We start from the raw sequence: 15360 nt of genomic DNA on the forward strand, positions 1-15360 counted from the left end.
GTGACCATGAGGGGCGGCACAGTGACGCAGTGGTTAGCACTGCTGCCTCATGGCGCCAAGGATCGGTTCAATCCCGGCCCCAGGTCACTGTCTGTGTGGAGTTTGCACATTACCCCCGTGTCTGCATGGGTCTCACCCCCACAGCCCCAAAAGATGTGTTGGGTAGGTGGATTGGCCCTGCTAAATTGCTCCTTAATTGGAACAAAAGAATTGGATACTCTAAATTTATTTTAAAAATTATGACCATGAGGGAACTTATGTGTGAAGTGGTCAGTGGTTATTTCATCAGATAAGGCAGCACGGTGACGCAGTGATTAGCACTGCTGCCTCGCGGCACCGAGGAACCGGGTTCTATCCCGGACCCGGGTCACTGTCCGTGTGGAGTTTGCACATTTTCCCCGTGTCTGTGTGGGTCTCAGCCACACAACCCAAAAATATGCGCAGGATAGGTGGTTTGGCCACACTAAAATTGCCCCTTAATTGGAAGAAATGGGTACTCTAAATTTAAAAAGGATAATTAACCTGGTTGTCACATATAGACGTGACATTAAAAAAGAAAGATTTGTATTGATCTAGCACTTTCCATGGCCTCTGGACGTCTCTTACTTCTTTTGAAGTGTAGCCACTGTCGTAATGTGAGACCATAACAACTGTGAATACCGCTGTAAAAATAAAAACATTGTTGACAGTTGCCATGCGAATGTGCTAAAAATAGAACTTTTATTTTGAAGAAACAAACCGACAGTTCGTTGAAATCTTTTTAAAGGAAAACCCCAACTAATTTGGATTGGACAGTTTAATCTTTGGGTTATTGTAAGGACAGCATCAGGACAGCTAAAATGTAAACTGGACACTAAGGTTGAAATTTAACAACCGGGCAGTTCCTGAACCTGGGCACACGTGGCTGGTAAATCACACGCGAGGCGTCTCACGCGATTTACCCGGCTTGCCATACCTCGCGAGATCTAACATATTACATTTTTTTTAAAACTCAAAAGTACAAGAACATAAAGATACCGGACAGCATTCTCCGCATCTCACGATTTACAGTTTGGACAAGTTTTCCCCCCTTGCCACCCCCTCCCCCCTCCTGCCCTGTGACGAACAATTCCTCAAACATGGTTGTGAACAGTCCCCACCGTGTCTCAAAGCCCTCCGCTGATCCCTCAATTCAAACTTAATCTTCTCCAACCGGAGGAAGTCGTACAGGTCCCCTTGCCAGGCTGCCAGCCCTGGCGGCGTTGTCGACCATCGTGCCAGCAAAATCCTTCGGCGGGCAACTAGAGAGGCGAAGGCTACGACGTCGGCCTTCCTCCCCTCCAATAGCTCTGCCTTTTCCGATACCCTAAAGATCGCCACCATAGGGTCCGGCCCGGCCTCTACCCCCACTCCTATCTTTGCTAGCGTCCCGAACACCCCCTCCCAATGTCTCTCCAACCTCTCACACCCCCAGAACATATGCCTGTGGTTCGCTGGTTCTCGCCCACACTCCTCTCACTCGTCTGCCACCTCCTGGAAGAACCCACTCATCCTCGCCCGAGTCATGTACGCCCTGTGTGCCATCTTAAACTGTATCAAACTCATCCTCGCACACGAGGAGGTCAAATTAACCCTGCGCAGCACCTCACTTTGCACTCCTCATCCTATCTCCCTCCCCAACTCCTCCCACTTCTCCTTAATCCTCACTACTTGTGTTCCCCCAGCCACCCATATATGTCCCCAATCCTACCCTTTCCTTCCATGTCTGGAAGCAGCAACTGTTCCAATAGGGCACATTTCGGCAGCTTGGGAAACCATCTACATATCTTCCGTGCAAAGTCCCTCACTTGCATATACCTAAATTCACTTCCCTTCGGGAGCTCTTCCAGACTTGCAAATATTTCCTCTAGATATAAATCTCTTGCCCTCTAGCCCCACCTCTCTCTACCTCCTGTACATACCATCTGTCTCCCCCAGATTGAACCTGTGGTTCTCACACAATGGTGTTGACACCGACATCACCTCTGTCGTGTTAGGTACACTGGTCTAACACTGGCTGCAACTAGATGCAGCTTAGATCAGAAAGATACTCCAGACCTTGAAGTTAGTTCAATCAGGTTTATTGAACTAATAGCACAGTTAGCACAGTTCTCTGTGAGTTCGACTCTCTGCTAACTTAAGTGTGGTTACTCTGTCTGACTGAACCAGACTAGCTCTTAGCCACGTGGTGGAGGTGGGAGATTGTAACAACACCCTTGACTGACTCTCTAGATGTTCATTGGTTATTGGTCATGTCCTGTTCTCTGCGTCCATTAGCTGCTTGTCTGTATATCATTATGTGTGTGGCTGCATATCATGACATCTACCCTTTTTTTAATGTTTGGATGACATATGTGAACGTATTTACAAGAATAGGCCAATATTAACATATATACATGCAGTGGATGTGAACATATGTACATGGAAAACAGCTGTCTAATGCGAGAACACAGAACATAGCAAACAGAACAAATGTTCATAAGTCCAGTCTCTGTTGCTTGCGTCTGATCCTGGTCGACCGCCGGAGAGGTGGTGGTGGGGGCGACAGCGCCTTGATGGACGGTATTGAAGCCTGACTGGTGGCCTCGTGAGTCGAGGTATCAGGAGGTGACAAAACAACAGAAGGAAACGGAGATGAATGTGGTTGCGGGCAGGCAACTTTGCGCAGTGCCCGTCTGTTCCGTCGCACAACAGAACCATCAGCCAGACGCACAACATACGAGCGGGGGGCAGCCTGTCGAACAACGACAGCTGGAGCTGACCAGCCTCCATCAGGGATCTTGACCCGAACAGTGTCTGACGGGGATAACACGGGCAAATCGGTGGCATGAGCATCATAGCCTGTTTTTGCCGGTCTCGGAGTTGCTGCACCTTCTGCAGCACCGGGAGGTGATCCAGGTTGGGCATGTGTATGGCTGGAAGTGTCGTTCGCAGGTCCTTGTTCATCAGGAGTTGAGCCGGCGACATGCCAGTGGACAGTGGGGTCGCCCCATACGCAAGCAGCGCAAGGTGAATGTCAGACGCAGAATCCGCGGCCTTGCAGATGAGCTGCTTCACTATGTGCACCCCTTTCTCAACTTTTCCATTTGACTGCGGATCGTGTGGGCTGGAAGTAACGTGTTTGAACTGATACGACTGGGCAAACAGAGACCATTCATGGCTGTTGAAGCACGGGCCATTGTCACTCATGACAGTGAGTGGGATACCGTGCCTGGAGAACGTCTCCTTACAGGCCTTGATGACGGTCCGAGATGTGAGGCCTGAGAGCTTCACGACTTCAGGGTAATTGGAAAAGTAATCGATGATTAACACGTAATCACGACCATTTGCATGAAAGAGGTCAATGCCAACCTTGGACCACGGAGCGGTTTCGATTGCATGCTGCTGAAGTGTCTCCTTACTCTGCGCTGGCTGGAAGCGTTGACAGGTCGCACAGTTAAGGACCATGTTTGTGATGTCCTGGCTGATCCCGGGCCAGTAGACAGCCTGTCTGGCTCCGCGTCTGCACTTTTCCACACCCAGATGGCCCTCATGGATTTGACGGAGAACCAAGCTCTGGAGACTGTGTGGAATTACAATCCGGTCCAGTTTGAGGAGGATGCCATCAACCACCATCAGGTCGCCCTTTACATTGAAAAATTGAGGGCACTGCCTTTTTTGCCAGCCATTGGCTAGGTGTTGCATAACACGCTGCAAGAGGGGGTCTTTGGCTGTCTCCTCACGGATACGAATCACCTTCTCCTCAGATGCCGGGAGTGTGGTAGCACACAGCTGCACCTGTGACTCAACCTGTGACTCAATTTGCTGGATGACGTTCAGTGGTTCACTAGGCACGGTGATGGAGCGTGACAGTGTATCGGCAATGATGAGCTCCTTGCCAGGCATGTAGACCAGGTCAAAGTCGTACCACCTGAGTTTGAGGAGGATGCGCTGTAACCGAGGCGTCATGTCATTAAGGTCCTTGTGGATAATGTGGACCAGGGGCCTGTGATCCGTCTCGGCTATGAATGTCGGCGAGCCGTAGACATAGTCGTGAAACTTGAGAATGCCAGTGAGAAGGCCCAGGCATTCCTTCTCGATTTGTTCAGTGGGCGTCATTGTCTTTGATGCGTAGGCAACCGGTGCCCAAGATGAAGTGTCATCGCATTGCAGTAGGACCTTACCGATGCCATCCTGGCTCGCATCTGTCGAGATTTTGTTTCCCTGTCTGGGTCAAAGAATGCCAATACGGGTGCAGTGGTGAGCTTGGCTTTCAGCTCCAACCACTCTGCCTGATGGGCCGCCTTCCACTCGAAGGCAGTGGACTTCTTCACTAGGTTTCGTAGGGCGTGGTGTATGAAGCCATGTTTGGGGTGAACTTGCCCAGAAAATTGACCATGCCCAGGAAGCGTAATACCGCCTTCTTGTCTCCCGGGACCTTCATGGCTGCGGTAGCCTTGACCTTGTCTGTGTCGGGGCACACGCCCTGCTGAGAGATCTGGTCTCCTAGGAACTTGAGTGTCGACATGTCAAAGCAACATTTGGCCCTGTTCAGCTTCAGGCCATTGGCGTGGACACGGCAGAATACCTGCTGGTGACGGGAAACATACTCCTCAGGGGTCGTGGACCATATGATGACGTCGTCCACGTACACATGAACCCCTTCGATGCCCTCCATCACCTGCTCCATGATGCGATGAAATATCTCCGATGCCGAGACGATGCCGAATGGCATACGGTTATAGCAGTACCTGCCAAACGGTGTGTTGAAGGTGCAGAGCCTTCTGCTGGACTCATCCAGCTGGGTTTGCCAGAATCCATGTGACGCATCTAACTTCGTGAAAAACCGTGCATGTGCCATCTCACTGGTGAGCTCCTCCCGCTTCGGGATGGGGTAGTGTTCATGCATTATATTCTGGTTGAGATCCTTGGGATCATTGCAGATGCGCCGGTCGCCAGAGGTTTTTTTAACCACCACCATCGAGCTGACCCAGTCAGTCGGTTCAGTTCGGTTACTCTGGAAATGAGCCCTTGAGCTGTTCCTTCAGGCGCTCCTTCAGCAGAGCTGGGACCCGACTGACTGGTGCATGGACCAACTGGCTTGGCATCAGGTCGCAGTAGGATCTTGTGCCAATATGGCAAAGTGCCCATCCCGTCAAACACATCTGGATACTGAACGAGGATGTCATCAATGCCAGCTTGAAGATCCACGTTGGAGGATGTCGTTGAATAAACACGCTGCACCAGGTCTAGCTTTTTGCAGGCATGCGCGCCCAGTAGGGATGCCCTGTCTGGCTTGACAATTTCAAACCTTAACAGTGGTGCATGGGTACTCCGGTTGGAGACGAGTAGATGGCAGGACCCCAGTGCCATGATGGCATTACCGTTATAGTCCAGGAGCTGGCAGGCTGCTGGAAGGACCTTGGGGGGATTCTTGATGCGTTTGAAGTCTGCCTGTGAGAGGAGGTTGGCAGAAACACCTGTGTCCAGCTTGAACTTGATGGAGCAGCGGTTGACCTGCATCACCGCACGCCATTCGTCCGCAGAATCCACAGCGAGGACGGACTGAATGTGAGATGAGTTAGGTGTGGCATGTTCACATGTGGTAATGATGCCCACTCGGTAGGCGGACTCCAGGTATTCGTCCTCTGGATCGTCCAAGTACTGCCAGGATCAGGATCCTGTAATCGTCGTTGCACATTCTGGACGCGCCGTCGACGGAATTGGGAGCACTGGCCTCTGACTGGTGGTGCAGACCTGCACAAGACTGCATAGCGTCCAGGCTTCCCGCAGTTTAAACATCGCTTGTCTCTTGCAGGGCAGTGTTCCTTTAAGTGGGCATTGCCACAGTTTGGGCACGTCATGACGTCGGCGTCGTGACGCGGTGTACGTCGTCGCACATGTGCAGTGCGGTCGGCAGACGTCTGCACCTGCGCAGTGTGGGTGTCGGCCGCTTCGTTATCCCATTCACATCGCGCATGCGTGGGGCCCCGGGAAAAGCGTGCAAAATGGCCGCTGTCTTCAATGCTGAGGCGCTGCATCCGGGCGATGGCCTGCACACTCTCTGCCTCATGGGAGGCAAGTTTATCATTTTCAGCCGATTTGTATTGGGAATACCGATTTTTTGCGTGCTCATGCACTGTCCATGTTTTAATCGCGACTGGCAGGGTCATATATTTGATTTTTAAGAACTGCTCTTTCAGAGGATCAGAGTGAACTCCAAACACGATTTGGTCTCTGATCATGGAGTCAGCAATATCACCAAAGTTGCAGGACAGCACTAGCAGGCGGAGGCTAGTTAAGAAGCCATTGAAAGATTCATCTTTACCTTGAAGACGTTGTTTGAATATGTAGTGCTCGAAGATTTCATTGGTGTCCACTTCACAGTGACTATCAAACTTGTCCAGGATGGTCTGAAACTTTGTCTTGTCCTGGCCTTCGGTGATGTTAAACGAGTTGAAGAGTTCGATGGCTTGATCAACCGCTGTTGAGAGGAGAAGCGCGATCTTTCTTGCATCAGTCGCACCCTCGAGGTCTGAGGTTTCGATGTACAGCAGAAACTTTTGCTTGAACATCCGCCAGTTGGCACTGAGATTGCCGGAGGTCCTGAGCTGGTGAGGAGCCTGAATCTTCTCCATGGTGCCGGGATACATTTACTGGTCGTCACGGAACGGACTGTGGTAAACCACCTTAAATTAGTAGTCTCCTGGTATCATGTTGTGTTAGGTACACTGCTATAACACTGGCTGCAACTGGATGCAGCTTAGATCAGAAAGATACTCCAGACCTTGAAGTTAGTTCAATCAGGTTTATTGAACTAATAGCACAGTTAGCACAGTTCTCTGTGAGTTCGACTCTCTGCTAACTGAAGTGTGGTTACTCTGTTTGACTGAACCAGACTAGCTCTTAGCCACGTGGTGGAGGTGGGCGATTGTAACAACACCCTTGACGACTCTCTAGATGTTCAACAGTGGAAAGAGGCGGAGTGTGAGCGCCTCGTGTCTTTTATAGTCAGATCCCACCCCTGAGTGTCCTGCCTGCTTATTGGTCATGTCCTGTTCTCTGTGTCCAATAGTTGCTTGTCTGTATATCATTATGTGTGTGTCTGCATATCATGACACCCTCCATCCTAAAGTATCTCCTCAGCTGTTACCACACCCTAATTGTGGACTGTCCGACCGGGCTCTCAGTATATCTCCTCATTGTCAGCGGTAGCGCGCCGTCACCATGGCTCAGGCTGGACCCTCTACAGGGCTCCTCCTCCACCCTAACCCATTCTAACCCCTCTCCTTCCCACCACCGCCTCACTTTCTCCACTCAGTAATAGTGCAGCAGATTCGGTAACGCCAACCCCCCTTTCTGCCTCTGTAACAGGGTCCTCTTTACCCTTGGCACCTTCCCCACCCGTATAAACTCCAAAATCACTGTGTCCAGCTTCTAGAAAAAGGCTCTCTGAATGAAGATTGGGTGGGTCCAGAATATGAATAGGAACCCTGGCAGGACGTTCATTTTCACCACTTGGGCCCTCCTGCCAGTGTGAGGTGTAGTATATCCCATCTCCGAAAGTCCACCTTTACTTCGTCCACCAACGTTGTTAAATTCCATTTGTGCACCTGACGGAATGCGGATCATACAGACCCATTTCACTGCTGAACGTGGATGCGGAAATACTCGTAAAATTCCTGGCCAAAAGGCTGGAGGGCTGTGTACCAGAGGTGGTCGCAGAGGACCAAATGGGCTTTGTCAGCTCACAGCGAACATCAGGCAGCTGCTGAATGTGATAATGACCCCACCCGGGGAGAGAACACCAGAGGTGATCGTCTCCCTGGACGCAGAAAAGGCTTTTGACAGAGTCGAATGGAAGTACCTCCTCGAGGTACTGGAACGGTTTGGGCTAGGAGCGAGGTTCACCGCCTGGGTGAGGCTCTTGTACAATGCTCCCAAAGCGAGTGTCTGAACAAACACCACCAGCTCTGAATACTTCCAGCTGCAGAGAGGAACAAGACAGGGCTGCCCCCTGTCCCCACTATTGTTCACGCTAGCCATCCAACCCCTGGCGATAGCCCAGCGGGACGCGAAAATTTGGAAGGGAATCCGGAGAGGAGACAGAGAGCACAGAGTCTCACTCTATGCAGATGACCTGCTCCTCTATGTCGCGAAGCCACAGGAGGGACTGAAGGTAATACTGCAAATGCTGAAAGAGTTTGGAACCTTCTCGGGATACAAACTTAACCTGGGCAAAAGCGAGGCATTCCCAATGAACCCAAACGGGGGAGGGAGAGAGCTGGAGGTGCTCCCGTTCAAAACAGCCCCGAACAGATTCCGCTACCTGGGGATCCAGATAGCCAGAGACTGGACACAGACCCACAAGTGGAACCTGACCAGCCTGGTGGAGGAAGTAAGAAGAGACCTTCAAAGGTGGGGCTCACTCCCACTCTTTGGCGGGGAGAGTGCAGATGATCAAGTTGAACGTACTGCCAAGGTTCCTCTTCCTGTTTAGATCCATCCCGATCTTCATCCCCAAGGCCTTTTTCCAAAACGTAGACAGTCTAATCATAGTGTTTGTGTGGGGTGGGTAAGAATACGAGAATTCCCAAACCGACACTGCAAAGAGGGAAGGTCAGAGGGAGCTTAGCTATACCGAATCTACAATACTACCACTAGGCAGCAAAGGCAGAAAAAGTGAGGTGATGGGTACAAGAACCCGACACAGATTGGGTACAAATGGAGGAGGCATCCTGTAAAGGAACGGCCCTCCGGGCCCTGGCCACAGCAGCACTCCCATCCTCCTCAACAAGATACACAACAAGCCCAGTGGTAGTGGCCATGCTGAGAACGTGGACCCAGCTCAGGCAACACTTCGGGATAACAAAAATGTCCCCCATGGCCCCCATCTGCGGCAATCACAGATTCCCCCCCCCAGCCATGCTAGATACCACCTTCAAAAGATGGAGGCGGGACGGGGGCACACTGACGGTCGGGGACTTCTGCGTAGGGCACAGACTGGCGATGCTGGACGAACTGACGAGGAAGTGGAAACCAGCAAAAGGACAGGAATTGAGACACCTTCGAATAAAGCACTTCCTCCGCAAAGAAACAGTAGGGTACCCCGGGGCCCCAGAAAGCACACTACTAGAGGACCTGATAGGCACAAGCAGCGAGAAGGGGGGGCTATGTGGGAAAATAGAAGGACAGCTAATGGACAGAGCCCGGACTCCACTGGACGGGATCAGACAAAAATGGGAGGACGAACTGGGGACAGAGGTAGGATGGGGACTCTGGAGCGAAGCACTGAGCAGCATGAGCAAGGCTAAGCCTAATGCAGCTCAAAGTGGTGCACAGAGCGCACCTGACCAGAACCCGAATGAGCAGGTTCTTCCCGGAGGTGGAGGACAAATGTGAGCGGTGCCAGAGGGGCCCGGCCAACCATACCCGCATGGTTTGGGCTTGTCCCAAACTTGCTGGGTTCTGGACAGCCTTCTCCGAGGCAATGTCCAAGGTTGTGGGGGTGAGGGTGAAGCCATGCCCAATACTGGCAACTTTGGGGTATCGGAGCAGCCAGAGCCACACATGGGGAAGGGGGCCAACACCCTTGCTTTTGCTTCCCTAATCGCTCGCCGGAGAATCCTGCTCGGCTGGCGATCGGCAGCACCGCCCACAGCTGCAGACTGGCTCCCTGACCTCTTGGAATTTCTCCACCTGGTGAAGATTAATTTCGCCATCCGAGGGTCAGAGTTAGGCTTCCTGGATACTTGGGGGCAGTTCGTCGGCCTGTTCTGTAAAATAAAGCAAATTAGCGCGGGCAAGAAAAATGTAATGTATATAAGTAACAACTGTTTATAAATATGAGAAACGCCAATAAAAAGATTTTCAAACAAGAAAAAAAAAAATTCCATTTGGGCAAAGTTGATCACTCCCCTGTCATCTGGACCGACAGATACCTGAACCTATCCCTGGCCACCCTAAATGTCAACACCCCTAAATTTCCCCACACTCCAGTGTGTCGACACGAACAGTAGCAGGTCATCAGCATAAAACGCCACGCTGTGTTCCCTACTCCCTACTCCCTCTCATAATGCCCTGCTACTCTGTTGATCCCCTAAGGGCCATTGCCAAGGGCTCTATCGTCAGCGCGAACAGCAGCGACGACAGCGGACACCCCGCCTCGTTCCCCTCTGAAACCCGAAGCACTGTGAACTCATCTCATCTGTCTGTACACTTGCCACTGGAGACATGTACAGCAGACATGCCACAAAATTCGTCCACAACCCAAACGTTCCCACAACCTTGAACCGGTACTGCCACCCCACCTGGTAGAAAGTCTTCTCTGCATTTGTGGAGATCAGTACCTCCAGTGCACCTCTCAGTACCATGGGCAGCACAGTGGTTAGCACAGTTGCTTCACAGCTCCAGGGTCCCAGGTTCGATTCCCGGCTTGGGTCACTGTCTGTGCGGAGTCTGCACGTTCTCCCCGTGTCTGCGTGGGTTTCCTCCGGGTGCTCCGGTTTCCTCCCACAGTCCAAAGATGTGCAAGTTAGGTGGATTGGCCATGATAAAATTGCCCTTAGTGTCCAAAGAGGTTAGGTGGGGTTACTGGGATAGGTTGGAAGTGTGGGCTTAAGTGGGGTGCTCAATCCAAGGGCCGGTGCAGACTCAATGGGCCGAATGGCTCCCTTCTGCACTGTAAATTCTATGATTCTATGATACACATCCCTTCCATGGGGTCATGATCACATTAAATAACTGCCTAATATTTAAGGAAAATAGCCTATCCTTCACGAAGCCTGTGTGGTCCTTTGTAACCACCCCCGGAATGCTGCCCAACAGCCTTTCCCGTCATCAGCCTGTCAAACTGCCCCTGTAACGTCTTTCTCTGCGCCAATCCCTCCAGGGTGGGGGCCTGCGAATATTCCACTGACTCCATCCCTTTTATGCTACCCATCACCTCCATCTACCCTAATGGCTCCTCCAGTGCCTGCCTCTTTTCCTCATCCAGCCGTGGGAATTGAATGCCAACTCTCAGACACTTCCTCCTACCTCCACCCTGGACCATGACCCCACCACAAACATCAAGTTATTGTTTCCAAGACTGTCTCCTCATCTCCTCTGTTGATCTTCCCTCCACAGCTTCCAACCTCATAGTCCCCCAACCCCAGACAGCCCACTTCTATCTCCTCCCCCAAATTCACAAACAGGACTGTCCTGGTAGACTCATTGTATCAGCCTGTTCATGCCCCATGGAACTCATTTCTTCCTAGCTTGACTCCATCCTCGCTCCCCTTGAGCACCGACATTTGCGATTACTCTGAAGCTCGACGTCATATCAACAATTTAGAGTTTCCTGGCTCCAACTACGGACATCCAATCCCTTTACACCTCCATCCGCCTCCAGGATGGTCTGAAGGTTTTCCACTTCTTCCTTGAGCAGAAACCCGAACATTCCTTATTCCAGTCCTACTCCAACCTCCTCCCGCAACTCTTATTTCTTACATCAATTACTGCATTGGTGCTGCTTCATGCTCTCGTCTGGACCTCGAAAAAATTATCGATATTTTTTCCAAGTTCTGCCGCTCGTTCACCTTCACATGGTCTATCTTTTGACTTTTCCCTTCCTTGACCTCTCTGTCTCCATTTCCAGTGACACTGACCACCAATATTCATGACAAGGGAGGGGGGAGGGGGCATGAATCCCGCCCCCGCCGGATGCCGAATTCTCCGGTGCCGGGGTTTTGACGGGGGCGGGAATCGCGCCCGGTGACTCTCCGGGCCGCGATGGGCCAAGCGGCTGCCCGTTTTAGGCCGGTCCCGCCAGCGCAAATTAGACCTCGTACTTACCGGCGGGACCTGGCTCTGCGGGCGGCCGCCAGGGTCCTTGGGGGGCGCGGGCGGATCTGGCCCTGGGGGGTGCCCCCAAGGTGGCCTGGCCCGCGATCGGGGCCCACCGATCCGCGGGTGGGCCTGTGCCGTGGGGGCACTCTTTTCCTCCGCACCGGCTGCTGTGGACTTCCGCCATGGCCGGTGCGGAGATGAACACCCCTGCGCATGCGCTGGGATGACGCCAGCCCATGCGGGCGCTCCTGCGCATGCGGCAACTCGCGCCAGCTGGCGGCGGCCCTTCGGCGCCGGTTGGCGCAGTGCCAAGCCCCTTCCGTCCCAACCCTGCCAGCGCCGGCCTAGACCCTGAAGGTGCGGCCCGACGCCGGAGTGGGTCACGCCACTCCTCGGTGCCGGGACTTCCCGCCCCGCCGGGTAGGGGAGAATCCCGCCCATGCTATTAGGTAATTTGGACACTCTGATTTCTCCCTGTGTGCCCAGATGTGATGGGTGTGTCCAGAACCAGGGCTCACAGTCTGAGGATTCAGGGTAAACCATTTCAGACAGAGATAAGGAGACATTTCTTCACACAAAGAGTGGTGAGCCTGTGGAATTCATTCCCACAGGAAGTAGTTGATGCCAAAACTTTGAATACATTCAAGAGGCAGCTGGATATAGCACTTGGGGAGAATGGGATCAAAGGCTATGGGGAGAAAGCAGGATTAGGCTATTGAGTTGGATGATCAGCCATGATCGTGATGAATGGTGGAGCAGGCTCCTATCTTCTATGTATCTATGTATCTATGTACTCGAACAGGCGCCGGAATGTGGCGACTAGGGACTTTTCACAGTAGCTTAATTGCAGTGTTAATGTAAGTCTTCTTGTGACAATAAAGATTATTATTATAATGGGCAGCACGGTGGCGCAGCAGTTAGCCGAGGGCCTGGGTTCGATCCTGGCCCCGAGTCACTGTCGGTGTGGAGTTTGCACTTTCTCCCAGTGTCTGATGGATCTCAGCCTCACAACCCAAAGATGTGCAGGGTAGGTGGATTGGCCATGCTAAATTGCCCCTTAATTGGAAAAAAAAGAATTGTGTACTCTAAATCTATATTTTTAAAAACTACAGCTCCTCACACCCTGCTCCCTGTAAGGACTCTTTCCCATTCTCCCAGTTTCTCTGCCTCCATCGAACCTATTCTGATGATGCCAGAAAATGGTGCTTCTGGCATGTCTACATCATCCTTAACTGTGGTTTCCTGTGGTTGTCAGGGCGCTCAACCAGATACAATTCAATTCCCTCACCTCTGCCCTCACCCCTTCCCCTCCATCCCAGAACCATGATACCCACTTTTCACCCCAACAGCCTCTGCATTCAAAGGATCATCCTCCACCATTTCTGCCAACACCAGCATGATGCCACCACCAAACACATCTTCCTCTCACCCCACTGCTCCCATCAGCATTGTGCAAGCACCGCTAGCTTCGTGACACTGTGGCCCTTTTCTCCATCATCCCGAACTCCTTATCCCCTTCCCACGGCACCTTCCCAGGCAAATGCAGAAGATGCAACACCTGTCCCTTTGCCTCCTCACTTTCTAAGGCCCCAAACAGTCCTTCCAGGTTAAGCCGCATTTCACTTGCACCCCCTTCAAGTTGGCCTCCTGTATTCACTGCTCCCAATGCAATCTCCTCTATATTGTGAAGACCAAATGCAGACTGGAGAACCGCTTTGCAGAACACTTTTATTCAGTCCGCAAGCATGAATCCAACCTTCCTGTCGCTTGCCATTTCAATGCAGCATCTTGCTCTCTTGGCCTGTTGAAATGCACCAGTGAAGCTGGGAGAAGCACATTGGGCGGGATTCTCCATCGGCCGAATCGCGATTGGGCAGAGAATCGGTTCCGATGCTGAAATCGGGGCCTGTGCCAATTTCGCACCAAATCGCAATTCTCGGTCGCCTTGACAGTGGCGTTAAAGCGTCCCAGAGCGCATGTACAATATACACTATTTGCATATCATTAGCGGGCCCATCCCGGTATTCTCCGGGGCCTCCGGGATCTCCACCTCCGATGGGCCAAATTCCTGACGGTGAGGATCAGTTGGGCTTTTAAAAATCGTGAAACCGGAGTCGGGGCCGATGAGGGGGAGATAGGGCACAGGCCATAGTTTGCTGACAGTTATGCCGCTGGCAGGGGAGCTTCTTCCAGGGCTGGGGGAGTAGCGGGGGGTAGGCAGGAGATGGGCTGTGAGGTTAGGGTGGACGGGCATGGAACACCATTGCCGTAGCCGGCAAACCAGCCATGCAGCTGCACACCCCACTGACTGCCCACTATGAATTTAGGGCCACATGTTGTATGGGTGCCCCCACCCAGGGCACCCTCTATGTGCCCTGACCCCTGCCAACCCATCAGCGGAATGGGCGCGCTCCAGCGCAACCATTGCCATCTTGTTGGCTGGGATGGTGTATGCGGGGATGCAGCTTGTCAGCCTCCTGAGTGTCACCACGGACTTGGCGAATCCCACACCATTTCTCATTGGAATCAATTGTGTTCCGTGTGGTGGCAGTGCTAGTCCCTTGACTGTCACTGAATCGGTCCAGGAGCGGCACCAGTTTTGCTGTCATGAAAGTCCACAAACCCTGCCCCGGCCTCAACACTCTAGTCTCAGGAACGGAGAATCCCGCCCCTCATCTTTCAATTAGGCATGTGACAGCCCTCATGACTCAACATTAAATTCAACTATTTTTGACTGTGACCTTTCTCCTTCATCTTAACCTTCTCTATTAATCCCAAACATTTTCTGTCCCAACACAAAGCCCCCCCCTCCACACACACACAACTGGGCCATCTATCACTTGTTCTTTAACTTTTCTTTTCACTGAGCACTGCCCTTAGTTCTCCCATTAACACCATTCTGCAATCTTACCATTTTGCCACAATCAGTACCTTCTATAACCCTTCACGCAGCCATTAATGTTTCCTCTATCTTGTGTCTTACACGCCTTTGTTGCCATCTCCCCCAGCTCCCACTGCCACTGACCTTTTACTCTGCTCCATCTCCTCTCATACAGTACCCTATCCTTCATTTTACTCCCTCTCCTTCGCTCTGAAGTAGAGTCATAAGGACTCGAAATGTTAACTCTGCTTTTCTCCACAGGTGCTGCCAGACCGGTTGAGATTTTCCAGCATTTTCTGTTGTGGTAATATTTCCAAATTTGCTGATGACACAAAACTAGGTGGTAATGTGAGTTGGGAGGAGGATGCAAAGAGGTTTCAAAGGGATTTAGACAGACAAAGTGAGTGGGCAAGAACATGGTAGATGGAATATAATGTGAAAAATGTGACGTATTTACTTTGGTAAGAAAATTATTTCTTAAATGGTAAGTGATTGGGAAGTGATGTCTAAAAAGACCTGAATGTCCTTGTTCATGAGTGACTAAAAGCTAGTATGCAGGTGCTGCAAGCATTGGGAAGGATAATTGTTATAACCTGCCTGCTTACCATTGGCTGGGGACTAATGACAATCCCACAATCCTGTGGGAGTATGAG

The 15360-nt window shown here is 51.8% G+C and overlaps 1 protein-coding gene across 2 annotated transcripts in view; it reads right to left on the minus strand.

The window, feature by feature from the left end:
- Nucleotides 1-15360, minus strand: part of sync (syncoilin, intermediate filament protein) — a 91387-nt gene that overhangs the window by 40091 nt on the left and 35936 nt on the right. Inside the window, exon 1 of one of the 2 annotated variants that reach the window (XM_072500074.1) lies at nucleotides 9679-9775. The exons of the other annotated variant lie outside the window; for it this stretch is intronic. The gene's annotated coding sequence lies outside the window, so the exon portion shown is untranslated. Of the gene's footprint in view, nucleotides 1-9678; nucleotides 9776-15360 lie in introns of those variants that run through there. 2 annotated transcript variants of the gene reach the window in all.

Source organism: Scyliorhinus torazame, chromosome 1 (assembly GCF_047496885.1).
Source record: "Scyliorhinus torazame isolate Kashiwa2021f chromosome 1, sScyTor2.1, whole genome shotgun sequence".
In the NCBI taxonomy this organism is placed as follows: Eukaryota; Metazoa; Chordata; class Chondrichthyes; order Carcharhiniformes; family Scyliorhinidae; genus Scyliorhinus; species Scyliorhinus torazame.